The sequence below is a fragment of the Poecilia mexicana genome, unplaced genomic scaffold, assembly GCF_051168715.1.
Source record: "Poecilia mexicana isolate PSO_F unplaced genomic scaffold, ASM5116871v1 scaffold_3, whole genome shotgun sequence".
In the NCBI taxonomy this organism is placed as follows: domain Eukaryota; kingdom Metazoa; phylum Chordata; class Actinopteri; order Cyprinodontiformes; family Poeciliidae; genus Poecilia; species Poecilia mexicana.
The window spans coordinates 26992236-27019544 of NW_028263372.1; positions in this window are offsets into that span (position 1 = coordinate 26992236).

A 27309-nucleotide genomic window follows, 5' to 3' on the forward strand; every position below is an offset into this window, starting at 1 on the left:
GCTTTACAGAGTGCTAAGTCCACACATATTAATGGTAGGTTAAAAGTTATGTAAAAGTGTTATGGAAAGATGTGCATAAGCAACTGTTAGGCATAACCACAAACTTATGATGATTGAAAGCAAAGCCCATTTAAAAGCCAGGGGAAATTCAAAGTGTATGGACTGCCGAAAGAGGAAACACACAGACAAAAGACATAAGCTTCAACTATCACATTATTTGTGTTAAGCCACTTCTGCACCAGACACTAAATTAGAAACGTTTTACCTATGCTGAGGAGGAAAAGTAGTTGGCTGTTGCTTACTAGTCCAAAGTCCCTTTTTTTAATATGAACATGCATTATGCAACAGTGGAAAGGCAAAGAATCCTCATTGCCCTTTATGCCCAGTGAGAAGGTTTCACAGTATTTGATGCTTTGTCAAATGCCAGAGCCAACAATTGAGCTGAAGGCCGCTAGTAAACTGACCTGGGCGCAACACGTTAGCAGAGCCTCTATCTGATCATCATCAACCCACTATACATTGATGGAGTGATTTATAGAAAATAACAATAACATTTCTTTATCAAAAACAAATTTTAAATGGTCTTTATGTCATATTGTAATTTTTGGAAAAACTGAATTTGGGGTTTTCCTTTAGCTATAAAGAATAATCTCCCAATTTTATGAGAAATAAATGCTTAATATGCAACACTCTCTGTGGTACAAATCTATATCATAGATAAATGTTAGATGACACCTGCCTTAGTCTGATTTGCAAGCATATCTTTATGTTACAGTCAAAAGGGAGTTAAACATGTGAAAAGATAATTAAATATAATATAATATAAAATTAAATTATAAAAGACATAGTTTTATCAGGTTATGGACCAATACCGTTGAAACATGCTATATCAAACTGTACAATTTAGCCTCCTTTTCCCCTGCATTTATTGGTTTCATTAAACACACTCCACTGTCTCCATGCATCTCATCCCCGTCGTTCTCAGTCAGTCGGGTCTTCTGTGTTTTGTTCATTAAGAGACACGCTGCATTTTCCTGCCAGGAGTGGCAGTTGGCTCTGCCAGGGTGAAGCAATTAAAACAACAGCAGATTGGAACAGACTGCGGGAACAACGGTGTAAATTGAAAGCGGTGCATGAAGTGGAGAAGGGTGTGAATAGTAATAGATTAGCTCCCTGAAACAAAAGAGAGCGCGCGGGCCATCCTCATGGGGAGCGAGAACCACGAGCATCTTTATCAGATTGCATGTCTGCTTGTCTCCGGGATGCTGTCAGCTTGGATGGTTTTAGACGGCTGTTGTCACACTCTTATGTCTAGTGAGTCTTTGATAATGGCAAAGCCCACCAGATGGGCTAATGAAGGTGACAACACCATAGAGAAAAGCCACTTTATCTTGCTTAACAAGAGACATCAGCATTAGGTATGATGAAATATGCTGTTTCTGACGTGCACTGTAACTCAAAAGGAAACAAGTAAATCTGAAGACAAGAAAGTAATTTCAAAGATCCCAGAAGAATATACAGTAAAACTAAATCTGATCACATCACCAGTTTGTATCTTTGAGTGCAATTATATTTTACATTATGAAAGTGTAACCACCTTGGGGAATTTTTTTTTATGTGTCTTTAACTTTTGCTTCTTTGTCAATCAAAACCTCCCTGAATGTACATGTTAGTGTTAGTTACTGTTTCAATCATGTAATATAAATCGGGGTGGGGGGGTTGAATGTGCAGCACAAAATAAGAACTGACTTGGAAAATAAATCTACATTTATTCAGGTTGGTGTACATAAAGTGGGATCTGCTTTTCTCAGACATAAGATGGCAAGAGGCCAAATCGTAATATCTAACTTGCCTTCCTCACTGTGTCTATCATCTTTTTAGTTTGTTGACTCTGTAGTGCATTTCGAGGAGGTAATTTTTTACAAATTTATTGTTGGCATGTTTTGGGAAACTTGATCAAAGACATTTCATCACCTGCAGCTTGTCCTATTGCCAACATAATATATTATGAATAAAAGTTTTTTTTTTCCCTTTTTCCTTCTGTCTCTCATTTCTTTTCATCCATGTATTCACACATCTTAGACCAGGTGTGTGGGTTTGAGGATGACCGGATCTGTGGCTTCTCTCAAGACCGGAGCGATAACTTTGATTGGACAAGACAGAATAATCTGACGCACAATCCCAAACGATCTGCGAATACTGGACCAGAGACTGACCGCAGTGGAACAAAAGAGGGTAAGGAAATGGGGAAGTCGTCTTAAAACTGACCTCGTTTCTGTAGAGAAACATGGAAGCAGTGGTTGAAGAGGCAGAAACTCGGGCATGGAAGGAATTCTGAGTTTTGGCTTTGGAGAAATACTTTTAGTTAGCCTTATCATTTGAAATGTGTGCATGAGTGGATATTGAGCCATGTCATGATTAAGTATTTAAAATAAAAGAATACATTGGCCAATACTGATGCAACATTCACATCAAAGGTGCACAAAAATGTGTGTAAAATAATGGTTCAAAAGTATTTGCTGAAAAGTTAAAGTTGTGTCTTCAACTGCTAGATTATTCAGTGTCAACAGTGGCTCTGTTTTGATTGTCACAGTCTGTCTGACAGCATCTGCATACAGATGAACTTAATTAATTAAAACAATTTTCAAAGCTTATGTCCTCTATAAAAATGTTATACAATGTTCTGCTGGAGCACCAAAATGCAGAAACTATCTGGCATAAAGCAGTTGATAGTTAAACAAAATTATTATTTAATGTGAATCAAAATGTGCACCCTGCAGAAACAGAATATGAAAAAAAAACAGAAATCCAACAATGAAACAACAGAGCTGACAGGAATAAATGAATGATCAAATGAAGCTGTAGCAGCTTGTATAAATGTAATAGTTTGCAAATATAACATTTCAGCAGAGTATATGTTTTACATAATTATGCCACAACAAGCAAGCACAAGAAAGCTAATGTAATTCTGTTGTCATGGCAGACTAAAAATAAGGCTTAGGAAACTATGATCTTTGCTTGTTGATTGTTGAACCATGCTGGAGAACGAAGGAAATGCTATTAATTAAATTGGATTTTCAGCGTTAATTTCATCTCCAAACAATTGCAAAAATATTGCAAATCATTGCCTGTGACCCTGTTATTTAAACACTGATTCACTGTCTTGACTTTTAATGACTCCTTGACAGCTCAGAATCAAATCTCAGCTCTAATTCTTTTTGTTTCCTGGCTGATTGCAGGGTATTACATGTACATCGAAGCATCACGGCCGCGTGCTCAAGGCGACAAGGCTCGTCTTCTCTCTCCACTTTTTAATGTGTCTTCAGTCAGGGGTCCCAAGGGCTCCGGCCGAGTCCCGTACTGCGTCTCCTTCTATTATCACATGAAGGGCAAACATATTGGTGAGTGCTCACAAACATTCACATAATTTCATTTATCATATAAAGGCAATCGTAGAAGCACATTGCACAAGAATATACCAGCAGAAACATTCACGACTATCTTCGGGCAAAGGCTGAATTTGGAGCTCGACCCCTATGTGTGAAGCTTGTGTGACACAATAACGCAGAGTGTGTGTGTGTTTGCAGGACACACAGATTATTCAGGGGGGGTGTTAAAGGGTGTGCCCTAGGATGTTATCAGTGTTCTGTTTGCACGTTTTTGCTTGTGCATCAGTGTGTCTGCATTTGTGTGCATTTGGAGGTGGCTAAAGGGGGCAGAGGCTTTGTGATTTATGGAAGGGGCAAGATACAATCAGTCATCTGGCAGAGCTGTTCATCATAATATGTTCTGTCACGGCGCTAGAATGCACACACAGTTGCACACACACACACACATGTACACAGACCAGAACACTAATAAATGAAAACACTGGCTTCAATTCACTGCTCTTAAATAATGTATGCATGAACACAAACAGCAACAACACTGTAACCACACTTAAACAGCACTATAAGGTCATGATCATCATGCTCTCATCTTGTGGAGGAATTTGCTCCACTTTTTTACATTACCTATTTCATTGTGGTTTCATTTTACTCTTCTGTTCTCAGAATTTTTAGCCAAATTTTTATACATTTTCTGCTCCAACTGTTCTGCTGATTACCCGGTTCTTGTCAAACTTTAGCTGTTTAGCGAATGTCATTTTAAATATTTCAAGTATATTTGAGTACAAAGATGAGTTTAAAGTCAAGCTGATGACTATGAGGTTTTCAAGATCACTGTAGAAAAAAGTAGCTTGTATTTTGACTGATGTTGGCTGTCCAACAGCTAACACAGCAGTGTGTATCGCAAAGTGATATATGAATGGATCAATGTGTTAAAATGTAGGCATGATGAGAAAGTTATACCTGTCAATCAAGCAGCCAGAAAAAAGTTTAAAAAAAAAAATCTGAACTTCAGTTATCCTCATTAAATTCATCAAAACTAAGAACTCCCACCATTGTCGATCTACAGCACATTGCAACCAAAAGCATATATTTTTTCAAACTATTTTGACTTTTTGACTGACAAAATGCAGCTGAAAAATAGATAAAATCTTGTAATTCTTCAATTTTCTTGTCTATTCAACCTTATTACATAAAAAATTTCTCATTACATTGTTTTACTCTTTTATATGTTAAGGTCCTTACAAAGAAACATGAGGACCAGCAGGCCAATTTAAAAGTTAAAAAACTTAAAAATATGTTTTTAAAACTTATTGTTTTAAGTTTTAGACTTCAAAATGAAACTGCAACTGTTTAACCATTACATAAACTAATATCACACAGCAGTTCTCCTTAATTCTTGACAAGCTGTTGTTTCCTATCGTTAGGCTGTTTGTATTTTGTGGATCTGGACAAATTCAAAGACTTAAATGGCTCTTTGGACAATAAAGGCTCCGCCCCCGTCTTATGCCTTTATGCTTGAGATTCAACACTTAAATGTTGTTGAAAAAGGCAGTGCTGATTAAATGTCTCCGGGGCAGGATTAAAAAAAAAAAAAAAAAAAAGAAGGGTTGTTTGCTACAACATAAAAAGGGAAGACGGCCTTATACTTACTGTTAGGTACTAGTAGTGAAAGTGTTAGGATCTGTGTTTTCTGTGTAGTTTCTGTCTGTCTAGTCCTGTTTTCCCCTGAGTCTCTGTCTTGATTGATCCCAGCTGTGTGTCGTTCCTGTGATTACCCTCCCAGTGTATTTAGCCCCACCTGTTGTCAGTGTTCCTTGTCGGATCCTCGTCGTGTGCTATGTCGTCAGTCTGTTCCCTGTGCCGTCTCTGTTTTGGACTTATTAAAATTCATTATTTTCATCATCATCCTGGGCCTGCCTGCGTCTCATCTCACCTCACCACAAACCTGAATCATGACAGTAGGATCCGACCAAGCAGAAGGTGAGAGACGCGTCATGCGGACAAGACGGAGTAGCGCTTGGCGGTGTTTTGGAGCGGTCCCCTTGGAGGAGTTTTGTGGCGGAGCTGTTCTGTGGGGATCGCGGCTGGCGATCCCCCTGCCTGGAGTGGAGCAAAGCCGTCACCGCAGCCCTGAGCCGCCGGAGGTCCCGGCCCCTGGGCAAAGCCGTCACCGCAGCCCTGAGCCGCCGGAGGTCCCGGCCCCTGGGCAAAGCCGTCACCGCAGCCCTGAGCCGCCGGAGGTCCCGGCCCCTGGGCCCCGCCTGCAGCTGCCTCCGGTCCCCGCACCGAGGCGGCGTTTGCTCCCGCCCCCAGAGTTTCCCGAGTCCGCTCCGTGCGGGCAGTCCCCAGCTCCAGCGTTCCCCGAGCTTCCAGAGTTCCCTTTGGCTCCGCCCCCTGAGTTTGCGGACGACCCCGATCCCCCCGAGTTTCCAGAGTCTGCTCCCCCCGAGTTTCCAGAGTCTGCTCCCCCCCGAGTTTCCAGAGTCTGCTCCCCCCCGAGTTTCCAGAGTCTGCTCCCCCCCGAGTTTCCAGAGTCTGCTCCCCCCCGAGTTTCCAGAGTCTGCTCCCCCCCGAGTTTCCAGAGTCTGCTCCCCCCCGAGTTTCCAGAGTCTGCTCCCCCCCGAGTTTCCAGAGTCTGCTCCCCCCCCGAGTTTCCAGAGTCTGCTCCCCCCCCGAGTTTCCAGAGTCTGCTCCCCCCGAGTTTCCAGAGTCTGCTCCCCCCGAGTTTCCAGAGCCTGCTCCCCCCGAGTTTCCAGAGCCTGCTCCCCCCGAGTTTCCAGAGCCTGCTGCCCCCGAGTTTCCAGAGCCTGCAGCCCCCGAGTTTCCAGAGCCTGCAGCCCCCGAGTTTCCAGAGCCTGCAGCCCCCGAGTTTCCAGAGCCTGCAGCCGGCCCACCAGAGCCTCCGAGGGTCCGCTTCCTGCGCCGACGACGCCCGCCGGACCCGCCTCCTCGCTCCCTGCGCCGGCGGAGGAGACCGCCGGACCCGCCCAAGGGGGTCCGCTTCCTGCGCCGGCGACGCCCGCCGGACCCGTCTCCGGGACTCCGCTTCCTGCGCCGGCGACGCCCGCCGGACCCGTCTCCGGGACTCCGTTTCCTGCGCCGGCGACGCCCGCCGGACCTCTTTCGAGGGGTCTGCCTCCTGGGTCTCCGCCCACCCTGATGGGTTGTTTTTTTTGTTCTGGACTCTAGCCTTGTCGCCCCCCCGCCCACCCTGTTGGGTTGTTTTTGGTTTGGTTTCTGGACTCTGGCCCTCCTTCCATCGCCCCTCCGCTCTCCCTGATGGGTTGTTTTTTGGGGTTTTTTTGTTTTCTGTTGGGCATCTGGTAGCTGCCCTTGAGGGGGGGGTACTGTTAGGATCTGTGTTTTCTGTGTAGTTTCTGTCTGTCTAGTCCTGTTTTCCCCTGAGTCTCTGTCTTGATTGATCCCAGCTGTGTGTCGTTCCTGTGATTACCCTCCCAGTGTATTTAGCCCCACCTGTTGTCAGTGTTCCTTGTCGGATCCTCGTCGTGTGCTATGTCGTCAGTCTGTTCCCTGTGCCGTCTCTGTTTTGGACTTATTAAAATTCATTATTTTCATCATCATCCTGGGCCTGCCTGCGTCTCATCTCACCTCACCACAAACCTGAATCATGACAGAAAGAGTTGGACCAAATCTTATAGACATACCTCAGGTAATGTTTCTCTGCTCCTCTTTGGGATCACTGTCAGCAACAATAAACTACATTTAATTAGTTTTTGTTGGTCATTGGATAAGTGTTTAGAACTGTTGTTGAGAGCAGCAAGACGTGCGTAAATACATTCACTGGAATGTTTTAAAGACTAAAGTTTCCAAATGTAATTTTTTTTTGTTTGGATAAAACTTTTAGCACTTTATGCATACAGTACTTCCATGTACGTGACATCCAAATCTCAGTTAGTTTCACCTTTTTAGATTTTACTTTTGGTTCTGACTATAAATGACTGCAAAAAATGGAGTGATAACGAAGGGTTAGCAGGATGTTGCAGGGAATGAAGGCTTTATTTCAGTCATCCAAATGAAATAACCCATTTGAGTTAAAAAGCATTAGTTCATGCATGTCAGTTTGTGAGGCTGTGGCTCTCTTGTACGTTCTCCTCATACGACGTTGTGGATAAGTAGGTCTGATAGAGCTGTTCCTCTGACACTTTTATCACCACACTTTGCCATGCCTTTGACCAATCAATAGGCTGCCTATCAGAGTCTTCTTTATCCTGTGCAGTTTATGTGGACCTGCAGGAGTAGGCGTGTGTGTGTATGTGTGTGTGTGTGTGTGTGCGTGTGGGTGTGTGTGTGTGTGTGTGTGTGTGTGTCGGTGGCAAAAGAGAATAGCTGAACAAAAAAAGGAACAATATGAGGCTTTAATATGTGGTTGTAGACTGAAAGACTGTGTGTGCGTGTGTGTGTGTTTATGAAAATAGATAGCATATTATTTTTAATAGCATTTAGTCACCTCATCTGTGATTTCCTCTATTATTTATAATCATTTTATTTTTTTTCTTCTGTTTTTGTTTTTGTTTTGTTTTTTCAAAATATTTCCTTTTCCTTTGTTTAATTTACTCATTCTCCAAGATCCCTTTCTATTTCAAGTAATATTTGTCTGGGGAAGACATTTCTGATACGCATCATTTCTGTGGTTGCTTAGTGATGAAAACAGTGTTTCCAGCCTTTATGCTGATTCAAACTTCACTTCTGAATACAGCTTCCTCTGAGTTAATATTTCTTCATCACACTCAAAACAAAAATATCCATGTCTGAAAACAAAATAATAAATAATCTATATAAATATAGATATCAATGTATTTCTATTTATATTATTACCATTTATTTAGCAAAAAAAAGCCCAACTCGTTTAGTACTTGAGGGTTTCTTTGCACAGGTACTTTTTTTTTTTTTGCCGTTTTTCAGCCTTCTGAAGAGGTTTTATCTCAATCAAGGTTTGAATAATGCTACCATGTAAACACAGCACACATTTAATACAGAAGGGATTGCTGATGTGCAGACATATAGATACTACTTCTGTCTGCACACCCATTAATGCCACATGTAGTGCACGGATGCCCCCTGCTTGTGTATTTGTTTAGAAGACTGGTGGTTGGTTAATGTTCCAATTAGGGGCTGGCTGGTGGTCGTTAAGAAGATGAATGATTCTCTCACATCCTAGAGGGCTGAGTGAGATAGAGACAAGAGGGAGTGAGCCTATTAGGGCCCCTTCTCATAGCTCACACAGTGTTTCTTTCCTTACACTAACACATCACACGAGAGCCAAGTGTGTATACTGTAAATATACTAAAAGAGAAAGGTTAATTAACACGTTCAACGACTGCCTTTCCTATTCTTCTCCCATGTTCTCTGCCGTGCTTTACAGCTGTGGCAACACACCTTTTTGGTGTGTTGCCATTTCACACATTTTAGGAGAAATCTCAACGTCAGAAAGTCTCGCAGATTAAACGTCTCACCTAAATGTCATAAAGGCTTGCTTTAGGTGCCTCCTTTTCTGCATGTCTTTAGTGACAAAAGATTTTAACGTGACCTATTCCTTTGTTTACTGTTTTGTTCCTGAATTTTCTGGAAAAATAAATCTTTTGTCATAGTGAGAACATGACAGTTACAGATTCACCATTTGTCGTCGATGTGTAACTTTTTCACAGGGACGCTCAATGTTCTTCTGAGGGTGAGAAGTATTGCACCTGTGGATTCAGTGGTGTGGACAAAATCAGGTCATCAGGGCCCAGACTGGAGTAAAGCCTTCTTTGACATCAGCCCCAGCGGACCCTTCCAGGTAAAACCTCTATCACCTGTCTTCTCTCCAACACAGGGAACAGCAAAGTCAATAATATAGCAGTGAGGAACCTGCACACGTAAATCTTTCGATAGGATTTCAAATATAAAACCGATATCTAGAGGAAAACCTCAGCAGTTCTGAGACGGGAACCTGTGTGTTTGTTTGAATGACAGTGGGGCCCCTCCCCGTCTGCCCTGCCTCATCACACTCAGCAATTGAGATGTGTTGCGTGAAATTCAGAACGTGACCTGCAGGTATGACTCAGTCATCTGGTAAGGGAAAAACATGCAGTGTCCTCTCTACTGTTAACGTGACTTTTGAAGAATCCAGCCTCTCTAAAGGCAATTCGGCCCCCAGTGTTTGCTCCTTGATTTTTATCATGGCCCACCACTGTCGCTTTGGCTCACTCAACGGAGGCAGAAGAAAAAATAAATAAATTACAACTCCTTTTTACTTGTCATCTCTCTCTCATCTTTTTGACATTTCTTTTAGTGCAGCCATTTCTTCTCCACTATGTCTTCCCCAGAAGAAAGACCTCTGATACAGCCAGAAATTAACAGGGGAGTTATATGTACATGGTTCACAGAATCCCACAAACAGTTGGACCTGAAAGTTTGCCTTGAATAAAATTTTATACTTTTTTTTTTTTTTTTACAATGTATTTTCTGCAGCGACTTTAAGTCTGCAAAGGAAAATCAGTGAATAAAGACTTACAGCCTCATATTTACTTCTGGAAAGGTTGCTACCTCACAGCAATAGGACACCCAATAAAATATTATGTTCTTTATTAAGAAGTCATCTCATATTGGTGTAATTTTGCTCATTAACAGACATCAATAAAATTGTTTGTTGAAGCTGAGGAAAAGGTTTGGTAACCCTAATAGCTACTGTTCGCCATTATTCTTAAATACCTTCAGAGAGAAGCATTGATGGATGCCAACCTGAAAGTAAAAGACTAAATAACAGGTGACCAGGATGTGTTGGAACGACAGACATGTTTTGCTGGTCCTAGACCTGTACAGGTCATGGTTAGAGGAAGGGTCTGTCCTGATGATCTTCTCTGCAGACCTAAGTGTTTGCTACAGTTTGAGTCTGTCCTGTTACGTGGATGAGCCCAACCGCACAGAGATGGATGAACACATGACAGACTGTATGCTGGCAGTGTAGAAAATGAACAGCAGCTCATGTGGAAAGATGAACTCTTTAAGTTGCCGTAGGACATGTACTCTGCTGAGAAATCTAAGTGTGGATTCTAGGGACTGGAAGTTATTCACAGATGTCACATTAAGGATGTTGAGAGGAAGCAGCGTAGGGGGTTTCTCATGAAGTCCACTGTCATCGCCACTGTCTTTAGTGGGTTTAGCTCCAGGTGGGTCTGTCTGCACCAGTGAACCAACCGATCCACCTCATGTGTGCATGCAGACTGTATCAGGACAATGACAGTGTCCTGATACAATCTGTGTCCTGATAATGAACAGCTGGGTTAATTGATTTGCAGGCATTTGAATACAAGGGGAGTAAAACTGGTGTTGATGCTTCCTGAGCCGGAGAAATGACCTTCCAGCTGATCAGCGAGGAAGTTGGTGATCCACTGGCATGTGGAGGCTGGTACAGTGAGCTGGATGAGCTTCTGGTGGAAGATGTCTGGGTTGATAGTGTTGAAGAAAGACCTGAAGTCTACAAAAAGAAAATCCTGGCGTATGTCCTTGGATGGTCAAGGAGGCACTGGATGAAGCGCTGACCCAAATTGACTGCATCCTCTGCCGACCTGCTGGCTCAGTCAGCAAACTGCAGGGGGTCCAGCATGGGGCCTGTGATGTCTTTCAGATGATTCATCAGCTGGCGCTCAAAGGTTTTTATAACCACAGATGTCAGAGCTAAAATGTAAGGTAGAACTCTTAGCACCTAATTGACTTGTAATACTACACAGATAAAAAAAAAGTAAAGTGTTGTTTTGTAGACTTTACTTAGTTGTCACTTTGTATTTTTCAGGTTTATAGGACAGTCAAAGTTCAAATGAATCGGTCACATTCAGTCAATGTTGAGGGAAGTGCACTGGGAGACATGGCAGAAAGAAGGCCTGTGTTTTAGTGCTGTCTGTTGACACATCACTGAGCATCTTTGGCTCTCTGGCTGCTTGTCGTCATTTTTTTCCCTGTAGGCACGTGGCAAAACAAACTCAATGACTCAGTCCAGCTTTCCGATTGACGCCATGCATCCGCTCATCACACTCATTTTCCCATCTTTGCTTACTCATTTTCTGTGTATGTTTGTGATAAGGTGTGTCTACCACAGCCAAGAATGCTACCCAGGAAACAGCATTGACAGCCTTTGTGCAATCTCTTTCCGATTTTGTTTTTCATTTGTTTCCTCTTTTTCTGTGGGGAACCAGATGGGTCAATTGCTTCATACTGTCCTGTCTCAGGGCTGATAACACAATAAATCTAAAAACAAACGTTTTCAACTGTTGTGCTGACTGCCCTTCAATTGTTCACCATGTACTTAAATGAACTTCACACACAACTTACATTTCAGTAATCATTACATTGGGATCAGTCTGTGGATCATTTGATAGCTCTATATGAGTTAAGGATCCCTGCTAGTTTTGTTGTAATGATTTCACATGCTGTTCACGTGCGGTGTTTTGTTAATGTGGGCTGAAGTCATTTCCTCAGTATTTATGATGCTTTTGCAACAATATGTTTTATAAAGGTCAACAATTTTCTGAATCAGTGGGTGTAGCGTATGCTTTATACCTTCCATCTACAAATCTCTGCATTTCTTATGTGAACTCATACATATGTTGTTATATATGTTTTTTTCCTAAACTATGTCATTTATTATTATTATTATTTATTTATTTATTTAATTAATTAATTTATTTATTTTATGCAGGTCTAGTCCCCAGAACTCCACCTTACATTCACAGGATAAATCCCAACAAATCGTATCCCAGGAGTTTCCGGGGGCCTCAGATGCTTCATCGTCTTGGTGACCCGCAACTTATAAATGTGTCTCTGCTCCAACACACCTGAGTTAAATAATGAGGTCATTAGCAGGACTCTGGATGACTTGACTGGCTGCTTATAAAGGGTGTTGAACTGGGGATACATCTGAAAGTTGCAGGACACTCGGCCTTCAGGTTAGGATTTGAAGACCCCTGCTGTGTCTCCTAACATAACAGATGTTCCTCTCAATAATGTGTTTACTTCTGAAATAAAAAAAATAAAAATAATAAAGTGTTTAAACAAAAATAAAAAATTATTACATTTGCAATTCTCAAGTGTTATTACCAACTCTGAAAGGAGATCTGTCAAGACAACCATAAGATAACCTCTTGTCTGTCTGTATTGTAGTGAGGCTATTGAATACAGTACAATACACTTTTCTTCTTGCACTTTCCAACCCATAATGGAGAGCTCAGACATTCCTTGCATTTGTTTGAAAGCCTTTTAGCTGAAGTAGTTTTTTTTGTTTGTTTTTTTTTTTACCTGGGGATTCCAACCAATTCTTAGTATGCGTTTTCTTCAACATGGTCTCACAGAAATAATAAACTGTCAGCCTGCTTTTCAGGTGGAGGCATTTAAGGTGTTTAAATTACATGCTGGTGCCACAAAAAGCAACAAGCTTTTTCCTCCCCATACTCAGTTGCCAGGGTTACCAGATGGCAGCACAACTACTTTTAAGAAATGTCAAGTTATATTTGTGCCTTTTTTGAAATGAAAATTCTTTACATGATTTTATCTTTTAAAAACAAAGAAAATTATATTGTTGCTGCAAGTCAATGATTTGATGAAATCTGCTGTTTCTTCAGATAGAAACTTTTTGAACTACTTTGAAAAATTAATTGAGCTTACTGTACTGTTTGATGACTTCAAGTGCAACAGATGTGCGATTGAATTTAAATTATTATTATTTTTTTTAGTAAAGTGTCTCAAGGCAACATTTGTTGTGAATTAATGCTATTTAAATAACCTGAACATCAACATTCTGCCTCTGCCACCAAGTCAATATGTTCATAGGGCTTCATAAATGGTGCTTTATTGTAATGAGGAAAGTTATTTCATGGTAGGGACGGTCACCTCAAATCTGGTGTGTTTTTGTTTTTCAAATGATATTCATTTTATCTTTAGCTTCACTTTAAATGTCAGTTCTACTTTATTATTTAGACGCCTCACATGCAGGATAACAAAAAGGTTTTTAAAATGATGATGCGAAGTAAATAAACGAATCACTGCAGAGAATTTAAGCTGATATGCGCTGAAACTGAGCATATTATTGGATGGCTGAATTGATAGGAGACTATTTGTTATATAATTTTTTACAGAACTTTGGTGGGATTTTTTTATAGCTTTTATTTTTCCCTTATCAAAATATTTTCCTTTTTGATCCTCTTAGTCTACTTATTTGCTCTTGCAACCAACAGACTAACAATATTTCACTCGATTCTTTAAAAGAGCAGCTATTGCTTTCTCATTTGGGACAAATTAGTGATGTTCTCTATGTTTTTTTTAATTTTTTCAAACACCTGATTCACTTTTCATTTGGCTGTTTTAGTGTCTGACCTGTTATGTCAGAGATCTGACTTGGCTTGTTTTCTTTATGTTGACCTGATCAGCTACTTCTGCTGCTGCTTTAGAATAAAATTAATTCGATTTTAACTCTGTCTCGTAATAATCATAAAACTAATAAGTTGTATATTTTATTTGACTCACTACAACAGTTTAACTTTTATCAATTTAAATTTTATACTTATTTGTTTGTCTCCTGAGTATTTTTCCTTCCACCAATAAAAATATTGTAAATCTTTGCCCAACTTGCTGGACCCATTATTTTCTCTTTAGTTTTTCCTTTTCAAAGATGTATAAGTTATTTAAATTCACTCAATTTCTTAGTGCAATGATGATATTCATTTTTATGAAGTGCAGAAGTGTCGATGGAGGGCACAAACTTTTTCATTCCATGCAAAACTCCATGGCTGCATACCGGCCTTTTAGTTGCTGCTGCTCATCTTTGCATTTTCACTTTGTTTTTGCTCCTTCCATCAAATGTAAATATACCTTTTGAATAATGTTGCTGCTTACTTGTCTTACAAAAAAGATGTAGTCCACCCATTGTGTAATATTAAAACAAAAATGTATTGAAATGTGTATCCAATAAGTTAGCTTTCCAATTTAATTAATTTCATGCCCGCAAAGTTTTCTCTTTTTTAATTAGATAACTACATATTTAGAGATGAAATGAATTACATTAAAATAAAAAAGTCAATCACATTACAACAAATTCATAATGCTTTATTCCTCTTCTCTAAGCTCACAGTGAAATCCATTTCTAAAAATAAATTAAAAAATAGATTTGTGTTTGTGCTATTGTGCCACAATAGCACAAACACAGTAACACACTGTAGATCATTCGTTTCCTCTGACCCTTATTCGGATTAACCCAAGGCCATCTGTGTTCCTCACAGTGTCCCCGTACCTGAGGGGCATGTGGGAAACCAGGCCAACCTATATTTTCCTCGTGCCTTGCATTGCAGGGGGAATCTGCTCCGCGTTGGCATTTCAAAGTCCTCACTGTATATCTGCGAGTTCTTTTCCTTCTCTAACACATGCAAAGTCAATCATTTTTTTCTCCTCCTTCTCCCAAGACCGTGTCCCCTCTGGTGTGTGGACAGCACATCAATGGGAACATTAAAGGTTACAAGACTCGACAAAACAACACTCTCACAGCTCCAGCCTGACACCTGACTGTACCTCCTTTGATCCTGGAATCTCTTTCTGCACCTACACACTCACAGGTTGTCCATCTGGGTCATTTTTACTCTCACAGGTTGATAACAAGTCTGCACATTTTCAAATAAGTGTATTTGTTTTACGTCTACAAAAGATGTTGTACTACGGGAAGTTCCAACTGACAGTTTTGTCTTGTTGCAGCAAATGATATAAGTATTAAGGATTTAATATGGGGTGTATGTTAAATCACATTATCTGTGACTTAAAGGGAAGTGTCAAAGTTAAATTTAGGGTTGGGTTTTAACCCTTTCATGCATAGTGGTCACTACAGTGGACAGCTATCTAAAAGCCATTTTCTTGTGCTTCTTGTGGATTTTTATGTTATAAATGCATGTCAACCGACTCTTGCAGGTAAAAAAAAATTAATATTGTGACATCAGATAACCCCTAAACAACAATAACAATACTCTGGGGGATTTTGACATGTCTTTTCTACTGTGTGAAACTTAATGTATTTCTTGTTTCTATGTCATTTTCTCTACCTCTGTTCTGTAGTTAGCAGGCTTACTGTTGAATATTTAAGGCTTTTCTTTCCCTTTATTAGTCTACAAAGCTTTTCATGAACAACCTTGCTGCTCCCCAAGCTCAGAAACAGATGTAGTCACCAGCAGTGATTTATAAGTGTGAGGCACTGCTGACACAGCCGACTCACACTTCAGTTGGCTGTTTTTACACTACACGTTTGGTGAAAGGGCACAAGCCCATTTTCCCCATGAAAACATATATTTATACACTCTATGTACTGTATAGTATGTTGATTGTCTTTGCAGGAGTAATTACACATTGCGCGACTTGTATTGTACTTTAAATATGTTGTAGTTCTGTGTTTTTTGTGTGTAGAAACCCAGCGACAGTTCTGGGATTCCGTGACTCAATTATTTTTCTCATCTCCTGTAATTATACGACAATCTGGTATACTCCTTGTGGAGGAAGCAGTTGCAGGTGTATGGATGTACGCATCTAAATCTCTAGTTAGTTGTCATTAGGGGTATTATTGTATGAATGCGTAAAACTTCATTCAGCTGCCAGAAACCTTTCCACAAAGAAAGTGCGTTACATTTCACCACAGCTAAGCAGTGACGAAACTGCTAGGAAGTATATATAAATTAGAGAACTCTGGACTTTTGGCCAATTAGCCTTTTCCCTCTCCTAAAGTTTTCTTCACAGCTTCCAGTCTGCCTAACAATCAAATCCCTTGCACAAATGAGCCGACCACCTAAATCCATATTATGCTGTCGACCTTCTTTTTATCCCCCTAAATACCACCCAATCAGCTTCAAGGTTTTCCTAGTTATATTATTTGTTCATTACGAGAAGGTTTCTCATTCCTCACCTAAATTAAAGTAAATAGTGCAAGGGTGGCACTGCACTCGTTCTTCCTTTCCTTTTATTAATGTCATTGATTGGACTCTATTTGGAGAGAAGGCGACTGAAAACCGAATGAAAATGTTAAAAGTCTCGTTCAGACAAAGAGTGAGTGTGGTCGCTTCAGAGAAGACTTCTTCAGTATCCGCAGTCATTACACGGATGGTCGTGGACTGCATAAAGTAATCAGCATACCCAGAAAGGAAACATTTCGTAAATCTGTACATACACTTAGTCAGAAATTAATCAAACTTTGCGGGGAATCTTACATCGCTTTCACAGACTTTGGGTTCCCTCTCAGATGTGAATGAACTTGCATCACACGCTCACGGCTAGATTATTGGTTTCTGCCCAATGAATTTTATGTTTGATACCTCAACTTGACATTCCTGCTAGGCACTAACACCACAGTGCTCACAGATGAAAGCAACGGCAAAGGAAGGCATCAAACATGAGGTGTGTTCGCTGTGCTGTTTGCTCACCCATTCTTCACCTTTCATCCACCGAGAGCATGAGCGCTGAGGTCAGGCTTTTCCACTCGGTGGTTCGGAATCAGGTTAATGGAACCCACACTTGTTTTAGTTTGATATATTTACTCGCAAATTGATGGCAGGGCATGTCCCCTAACTGCAGCATGTTAGCGTGAACAGATGGAGTTTGTAAAGTGAAACCAGCCATGCGTTATTTGCCGTTCCTCTATGTCTGCACCTGCTCCTATTAACCCGAGCTTTAGCTATATGTGTAGAGGTGGTATATAAGCAAAGAGCAGACAGGTTGCTCTTCAGCAGGGAATTTCAACACACAGCAACACCTGTTGTTTTTTTTTTGTTTTCTGTAAAGTTAGAGAGTCTTGCTCTAAAGTTAGCTGACAGATGATGTTGGAAATATTACTATATGTATTGACCAAACTTAAATTAGCTTGCTATTTCTGTAAAATTGAAAAATCGGTTAAACTATTAATGCATTGAACATCATAGGTATTATTTACCCTTATGAAATGCTGCATTTGCCACATATTAAACTCCAGCAGTGGCTAGAAATGTGGGGTCTCTATTTTTTTCTGTATTTTGAAGCAACAAAGTTTCCTTGTTTGTTCTATTTTCCTTCCTCAGAAAGAATGTGCTTGTTTTTTTGATTAGCTGGGTGCAATGGGCTTTTGGTGCCTTTGTTACACCGCAGTAATTAGGCTGTCACTCAGAAACCAGATGGCTGTTGGCTAAAATGGGAAGTTTTCAGATGAGACTCCTGTTTAGTCTTGTTGTTGTGGTCCCAGAAAACATTACTATACATAAGCGTGAATGCTAAGAATATTGTCTTCATATTTTCCAGTTTCCTGTCAGTGTATCTGTTTAAAGCTCTTTAAAAAAATATATAATTTTAAGTTTATTCCTAAATGTTTAAATATTTAAAGGTATAATTTCAGAAACCCAAGAAATGAGAAAAACAATGATAGGTTTTCTCTTTTCAGATATATTCCTATGGGAATGTAGAACATTTTGAGAATAGTTTCAATACAAGGTGAATGTAGGACCTTGTATTACAACTATACATGATTCAGTGAATGACTAACAGGTCCTTAACCAACCACAAAAATATCCCACCACATTTTTACCACTGACCACTGCACTGGTGTGGATCTGAGGCGGATGTTCTGGTTGTTGTTTACCTTTTAAATCAACTGACATAGCATCTTGCTCGTCTCTGTCTTTCCCAAACAGATTGTGTTTGAAGGAATCCGAGGCGCAGGCTTTGAGGGAGATATCGCCATTGACGATGTGTCCATCACCATAGGAAAGTGCAAGCAGGAGAACACGGCAGCCAACGCAGGTAAGACAGGTAAGATGTGACTGATGGGATATGACTGGTGCCCGGGTGTGTGTGAAGAGAAATGCTTCTGAACATGCATAACAATTTTCACTTAGGGTGCGTTCACACTGCAGCCTGAAGTGACCCAATTCCGATTTTTTTGATGTAATGCGACCTGTATCTGATCTTTTCATGGCAGTGTGAACAGCACAGGTCGGATTCTTTTTCGAATCTGACCCATATCCGATACGTATCCGATTCAAATGCGACCATAACGTCCAGGTCGCTTTCATCCGAACTGAACGTCACTGATTCTCAACAAATCTCACTATTCTGCGTCCTGATAAGCGCAAGTGGGAAGAAAAACAACAACCATGATGGAATATATGAGCGGATTAAGTTGTTAATATGATGCTCCGGCCGGACAACAACTTCAAATGTGTAAGCTAGCTCCACCGTTAGCCTCCATGTTTACTTCCGCAAACACTGAGCACTTCTTCTTTTTATGGCGGTTGGCAGAACTGCGCCCTCTACTGTGCATGCGGGACACTTTCAGGTCGTTTGCCCGTTTACACTGCAGAACGCATACAGGTCGCATTTACTGGCAGTGTGAACGGCCCCGGCAAAAAAATCGGAATTGCCAAAAAATCGGAATTGAGTCACTTCAGGCTGCAGTGTGAACGCACCCTAAGACAGCCAGCGCAGCATGTGTTAAAAGGTAGACAATTTAATTTAAGCTGAAATAATATTAGCTAACGCATAATATACAGACTGAAGAGAAAGAAAACGTTTATTTCTCTTTAGCTTTTAAGAGAAATAAATACCTGTTTCAGTATATAGAGGAAATATTTTTTCTTTGTGTCTTTCCTCAGCAGCAATTGTTTCACCCAATTTTACCTCTGTTTTCATTTTCTAATTTGTCACATCACACTCCTGCTGCCTTCCCTATATTCAACTTCATTATGCCTCACCTCTCCTCCTTGCTCGATCTTCCCCTCTGATAAATGTTTGCCTCTGCACACCATGCCTCATGTTGGAGAGGTTCAGTTATTTACCCTTCGGCGTGAAAAGGAAATGAAAGAACACCATTTGTTAAAAAAGTTTTTTATATATATAAAATAAGTGTAATTTCAAGATTGTAAATGACACAGAGGTAAAAAAAAAAAAAAGACAACTTTAAACTGCTAACACAATGTTTGTGGTTTTTAGGAAGAATTTCTGTAAAAGCTGAATCTGTCATGATTTGATGATGATGGGAGTGGTGAGAGAGACGCCGGGGAGCCCAGGTTGTCATGATGATAAAATATTTAATGAAAAACCAGGAGGAACAATGGAAAATCACAGGTAGGACAGGAACAGGACACAGATGTGGGACGAGGGTGAAAACACGACGAGGATCCGACACAGACGAAGACAACAGGTGGGGTTAAATACACAGGGAAGGTAATCAGGGAACGGGATACAGCTGGGAGCAATCAACAGGGAAGACAGATTCACAGGGGAAACTGGACTAACAGAAAAACTACACAGAAAACACAGATCCTAACAGTACCCCCCCCTCAAGGGCAGCTACCAGATGCCCAACAGAAAACAAAAAAGAACAACCCATCAGGGTGGGCGGAGGGGCGATGGAAGGAGGGCCAGAGTCCAGAACAAAAAACCACCCATCAGGGTGGGCGGAGACCCAGGAGGCAGACCCCTCGAAAGAGGTCCGGCGGGCGTCGCCGGCGCAGGAAACGGAGTCCCGGAGGCGGGTCCGGCGGGCGTCGCCGGCGCAGGAAACGGAGTCCCGGAGGCGGGTCCGGCGGTCTCTTCCGCCGGCGCAGGAAGCGGAACCCCTTGGGCGGGTCCGGCGGTCTCTTCCGCCGGCGCAGGAAGCGGAACCCCTTGGGCGGGTCCGGCGGTCTCTTCCGCCGGCGCAGGAAGCGGAACCCCTTGGGCGGGTCCGGCAGTCTCTTCCGCCGGCGCAGGAAGCGAGGAGGCGGTTCCGGCGGTCTCTTCCGCCGGCGCAGGAAGCGAGGAGGCGGGTCCGGCGGTCTCCTCCGCCGGCGCAGGAAGCGAGGAGGCGGGTCCGGCGGTCCCCTCCGCCGGCGCAGGAGGCGGACCCTCGGAGGCTCCGGTGGGCCGGCTGGAGGGCCGGCTGCAGGCTCCGGTGGGCCGGCTGGTGGGCCGGCTGCAGGCTCCGGTGGGCCGGCTGGTGGGCCGGCTGCAGGCTCCGGTGGGCCGGCTGGTGGGCCGGCGGCAGGCTCCGGAGACTCGGGAGGAGGGCTCGGAGACTCGGGAGAAGGGACCAAGTCAGCAAACTCGGGAGGAGGGGGCACTAGAAACTCTGCAGACTCGGGAGGCGGAGTCTCGGGGGGAGCAGACTCGGGAAACTCGGGGGGAGCAGACTCGGGAAACTCGGGGGGAGCAGACTCAGGAGGCGGAGTCTCGGGGGGAGCAAGCAAACGCCGCCTCGGCGCGGGAACCGGAGGCAGCGGGGACAGACGCTGCCTCGGTGCGGGGACCGGAGGCAGCTGCAGGCAGGGCCCAGGGGCCGGGACCTCCGGCGGCTCAGGGCTGCGGTGACGGCTTTGCCCAGGGGCCGGGACCTCCGGCAGCTCAGGGCTGCGGTGACGGCTTTGCCCAGGGGCCGGGACCTCCGGCGGCTCAGGACGGCGTCGACGGCGTGACCAGGATCTTCGGCGGCTCAGGGCGGCGGAAACGGCGTGACCCCGGGGCCGGGATCTCCGGCGGCTCAGGGCAGCAGTAACGGCGGGGTCCGACTCCCGGCGGACAGAACGCCAGCCGAGTTCCCACCCAGGGATTCTGGCTGGCTGGAGCTCCGCCACAGAACTCCTCCGCTCTAGGTCCCCGCCGCCGCCTCCGTCGCGGCCCGCGTTACCTGGGTGCGTCGAGGTCAGAGGCGAGACCAAGTTCCTCCAGCAGCAGCGGAGAAGGCAAGATCTCTACGTCCTTGTAGAGATCCCGTTGAGCCAACTCCAACTGCTGCTGGAACCAAGCCTCGCTACCCCACACGCTGGCGTCCTCACCTCTTTTCTGGTCGGATCCTACTGTCATGATTTGATGATGATGGGAGTGGTGAGAGAGACGCCGGGGAGCCCAGGTTGTCATGATGATGAAATATTTAATGAAAAACCAGGAGGAACAACGGAAAATCACAGGTAAGACAGGAACAGGACACAGACGTGGGACGAGGGTGAAAACACGACGAGGATCCGACACAGACGAAGACAACAGGTGGGGTTAAATACACAGGGAAGGTAATCAGGGAACGGAATACAGCTGGGAGCAATCAACAGGGAAGACAGATTCACAGGGGAAACTGGACTAACAGAAAAACTACACAGAAAACACAGATCCTAACAGAATCATAATTGTATGAATGTTACATGAATTTTACATGTTACATGACTTTTATTTGGGATCCCAGTTTGCAACTAAGCCAACAAGCTGTAAAAGCTTAATTTTATTGTCCTTGCTTTATCTTTGTTTTCATTCTGCATTGACACAATTTAGGTAACTAATAGTTACCTAAATTGTTACCTAAATTGTGTCAATGCAGAATATATTTATTAATTCACTGGATTATTACCTATTTTTGACCCAGCACCAGTACCAACATATAAATCAGGTTCTCACTAACTCTTGGTCACATTTAACAATATTTATTAGTTTCACATTTTTGTGCTACATGTTGAGCCATTTTGCATTATTTTAGCACAGAGAGCTATGGGTGGTGGATATGGAGGTAGCACTAGTGTGTACCTCACATAAATTTGCACCTGCACACATAAGACTTCTTCTGTCTAATAATGATTTTAAGAAAAAGATAAAAAGCCACTTGATGAACTGAGATTAAACTCCTAAAACAGAAACACGGCCGTTATCAAGCAACTTTACCTTGAGGGTAACACACACACGCACACGCACACACACACACGCGCGCGCACACACACACACACACATGCATGCATGTTTGCGTGGCTATTTTTGTGGGGACTTTCCATTGAGTTCCATTCATTTCTACAGCCTAAACCTTACCTTTACCCTTTTCCTAACCCTAACCATCACATACCTAACCCTAACCAAAACTCAATTCATACCTTAGCCCTAAATCTGACCCCTGACCCAAAAGCAGGGTTTCCCCTTGTGGGGACCAGGCTCCGGTCCCCACAAGGGGTACTCACAACGTAGTATATGTCAGGAAAATCGTCCCCACAAGGTATTACAAACAAACGCACACACACGCACACACACGCACACACACACACACACACACACACACACACAAAACAGTTTCAGCAAAACACTTCATGTCAAAGTAAGCATGTGGAGTGACACAAGTAGCCTAAAGGGTCAAAGAAAGAACAAAAGGTCAAAGACATATAGAGACTAAAGTGTGTGAATCCACATGCTTTAGACTGCTAAAATGTGGTCAGAAGGATGGGAAGTAACGCTTTGTTGGTTCTGAAAAATTTGAATCCAAGACTCAAACTCAGAAACTATTTTATAGAAAGTACAGGCTCAGCACTGACTCAGCTGGCTTAGTCCATGCCGCCGCTCCTTTTAGTGTTCCTGTCCTCTTAATTCTTTTAAACTTGTGAAAAATACAGGCTAACAGTCAAAGACGCTAAATAAACCTCAAGCAGATCAAAAGAGCGGCAACTCCAGGAAGAAGTGAGACGTGTGATTTGAGTATTACAGCAACAACCTTGATTTTATTCAGCAACATGTGGTGGGAATCTGCAGGGCTTTGTTAACTTTTGCTTGGATTTGTGACAGAGAAAATATCAGAGCCACAAAATCATCTCGTAGCAGCAAAAAACATGAATGTCAATGAATTATTAACAACTTGTGTTTTCTTTTTAAACCTTTTGGAACGTACCGCGTGAGATGCATGTGTATGAGCACGCCTACAAGCCTGTGCTGCAATGTAACACATATGTGCGTGTAACAACACTGGCGGATGGTGTAAATAATAGATGATGGCATAAACAGGAAGAGGAAAGCTCTTGAGCTCAAAGAGTGTGCATGTGCGATTGTGTCCTGCGGGTTCTTTGAGACTCGCATGGCACAGACAGATGGGTAATTATCAGGCGGGCGACACGAAAGCCTTTGCCATTGCAAGAGACATACGTATGTCTCTTGTTACCTCCATTGGTTCTGCATGGTAAAATAAGTAGCAGATAATGAGTTTTCATCACATAATGAAGTAGAAAGGAAACACAATTAAAAGAAGATAAAATAACGTGATGAATACAAGTTGCATCTCATGTAGTGAGCCTTAAAAGCACGAGTTCTGACCTTGTTTCTTGCGTCCAAAGTTCCTAAATAGGCTTAAGTACAGGTGTTGTTTTCCCACTGGGACTTTGTTTTCCCCATAGAGACCGATGCCATTCTGCCTCCCCCTTTTGTGGGAGAGGAACCAAGCTCAGTCGTGTCCCCCATCATGGAAAACCAAGCTGTGTCTCATGCACAAACCACACAAAATCCCGCATCTAAAAAAGATTCACCTGCAGATTTTATTTTTATTTTTTGAAAGGATAGTCTGAAAGTGTTCTGCTGGGCTAACATTACTTTCAGCATCAAGCACAATCTCCAGCTTCGTGGCTGAAAAAAATGTTGAATAGTCCGGTTATCCTGGCCTGAGTTATTATTTTCCAGGCCAACAAGTGGTCGGCATTTTGCACTTCAACCTGACCCACATAAGCACACACCACATGCTGTGTAAAAATGACATAAAAACAAAACCTAAAGTTTTTCCATTTATTACCGCTATGAATAAGCAGCCTACATTTAACAATGCTCACATTTATATCAGGTTAACTGAGTGTATACACAAGGGACTCTTGTGCTAAATGAAAGATGATTGCCTCTGACTTATTTAGTGCAACTCCAGCTGCACAAATCACAAAGCTCCACCTGGCTTATGTTGTTCATGGAGCAAAGGAGATGGTAAAAGAAAACGGTACCTTTACAAAAAAAAAAAAAAATGAAATCAATCTCTCTTAAGTGGCTTTTTATCAGAATTGACATTTCCAGTAACACGTAAGACTTTAGTCTACATTCTTACGAAGGGGTGGGAAACCTTTACTGCCAGAAATTTTAGAAATCCAAAATGTTTCTGGCACAGCTTCACTAACTCAAAGTGACTTTTGTAAGTAGATCATGTCTCGGTAATATAAATTGTTTGTGATATATTTAAAATACACATAGAGTGTTGAACATGGTAAAATCCATACTATTTGCTGATGATACAAGCAGGGAGAATTTTCTGAAGCTTTCGGAGATGATCCCCTCAGAAATGAAAATAAATTAAAGCAATTGTTTGGCAAAAAAAAAAAAAACTGTCATTAATTGTATAAAGAACTAAATGCATGCATATGCAAACCACACTATTCCAGCACAATGGTATAAATAATATACAATTGAGCATTTCAATTGGACTTACAAAGTCAAACAAAAAGCGTAATGAGGAATCAAAATAAACGTGCGTTAATATTCCAAATGAAGACTTGAAAGACCGACGAAATATTTTGATGTCCATCAGAAATACGGACATGATAAGAGGGGAACAAAAGCTGCTAATTTAAAGGCTGTGATGAGTAGCTCACACCTGGTTATTGAGTTGCTCAGAATAGATTTCTAGACGAAATAGACCAACAGTAAGAGAATATGTGACTTTATAGAAAGTTAAAACAAAAAGACCACAAAGCATTCAACAGATTTCTGCACTAACAATAAATAAATAAATAAAAAACACTACACGACTAAATGGTCAAAATAAAAAATCCATTGATCCTAACAAGAACACCAGATTCTGTTTCAATTTATTGTCCATCTTCTGTGCTACAGGAATGTGGAGTGCACTGTTTATTGATCTGAGCTTTATTATAGATATTGATTTTGTGCCTGAGGGATGGACAGTTCTTATGAAATCATATTGATTTTGGAATACACGACACACTCTTTTATTCATAAAACTTTGTTGAAGTAGGTAACAATTTTAATTTCTTTATGAAGTCTATACTGTTTGTATAGTAGAAGAGATGATGGCTGGTATGAGTGTATAACTTTGAAAGGAAAATAAGATTTTAACATTGTGAAATAAACTTCATTTGATCCTGAATGTCCAGCTGACGGTTGAGTTTATCTAAAAACATGTTGAACAACTATTCCAAACAAAGATTAGAGCTATGGACTGATTTTAATGAGTCTGGAATTTGTTGTTTACTCTTCTATTTTTTTACTGGTCCTTTTCATTTCAGCTCACTTTGCTCATCCAAGAAACACTCTATTTATATTTTATGACATCATCCATCATCATCATCATCATCATCATCGCTGCAGAACTGATAAGGAAATGTTAGTCCGTTTAAGCACATCAGTCTTAAACTCATCAAAAACACCCCGTCAGGGGAGTTCATGAGGAATTGCAGCCTCCTGTTGTTCTTTTTATTTTGCCCTGGATTTACAAAACAAATTGCACTAAATACATGCAGGGGCAAACAGTTCAGGAGATGGAAGCAATTTGCACCTACGTTTGCATCAGCTATACAGTAGTAATAATGAAATAAACCATTTTGTGAGATACAAATGCTTCTGTTTCCTGTTGTTTTTGTTACTTTCATTGATTCAATTATTGATCTTATGAGGCATTGCTCTAAACTTTAAAAATAAGGAGAATGACAGATTCTTTATGGCCTCTCTGTTCCACAACTCACATGGATTGTTGTAACAAAATTTGTTAATTTATTTTCTCTGCATTTCTATACTTTTTACTGTGTTCTTTAATTAACATTTATATGTTGTGTCATAATTTGCGAACTATTGAGCACACCTGAATATAAGCCACACACACTACTTTTGAAAATCAAAAAGTGTGCATAGCCGCATTGTACTATGAGATATAAGCATAGAAAGATTTTGTATTTTTTTAACATCTAATGAAATACATACTGGTAATATAAACACATACATGCATACCTCTATCTCTGGTTTTTCAAACTAAATTCTTATGTTGTACTTTCTTTAAATGTCAGCAAACTGTGCAGAGACATTAAGTGCTCGGTGAAGCTATTTTAAGAGCAGTTATGCCTCTAATTTGAGAATTTAAATCATTAATAAACTAAAATTTGGCCAAATGTAGCACCTCCAATTAACTTTGTGAACACACCTTATAGTGTTTTGATTCACAAAAATCATTTAAACTGTTCAAAAGTCAAGTGTAAATGCACTGCCTCTTTGCATAAACTGATATTACTTTTTCTGTTTTTGCCTTCTTCCCGTAGTTCTTATTGGAGGATCACGGTCACTCCCACTGGCCAGGTGGCTGACCTTTGGCCTCTCCTGCTCCCTCTCACTCCTCTACAGATGATGAGCACTTCCCAGAGCACCACCACTTGTCTGTACTAACAGACACTGCCCTGACTCGCGCTTTTTAAATTCCCCTTTGTCCTCCTCCTCCTCTCTGCCTCCTCTCTTGTACGTGTCGTCACTCGTCGCTCCTCCTCGCTCGCTGTCATATTCCTCCTGCCTTATATCGGTTCCATTCCTATGTCACAAAGATCTATCAGTTTGTCAACTTTCTGTCCTCCTCTTTCTTTGACTGTTGCAGCATTTATGCTCAGAGTATAACCATCTGACTCACAATCTGTATTAAGGGTTGACATACTTGTAGAAGAGTAAATCTTTCACCTCAAACACTATGATAGGAACACCTTATTCATATTAGTGTCTCTTTCTTGCCTTTCTCTGTGCTTCATCAGCCTTGTTTGTCCATGTGCATCCTGTTTGTAACCATCCACCCTCCCCTCCAACCACCATATCCCACACTCCTGGCGCCCTATTTCCAGACACAGCAAAGTGTCGGACACGCTACCAAAGATGACAAAGAACCTGAGGGAATAAAACGAAAAACAGGGATTCCAAAAAGAAAAGTGAGAAAAGAAGCAGGAGAATATAAAAAAAAGGGATTTTTTTTTTTTTTTTTTTTTACAAAGACTGCCATCTTTTTTGCATCGTTCTTTGGGGTAGTTGGAAACTACCGACAAAGAGATGAAGAACCACATGAATGAATCAAGCAAAAATAATTGTTTGTGGAAAAAGGACGCATATAAAGAGGATGATGAAAGCTGGATGCCCCCAGTAGCCT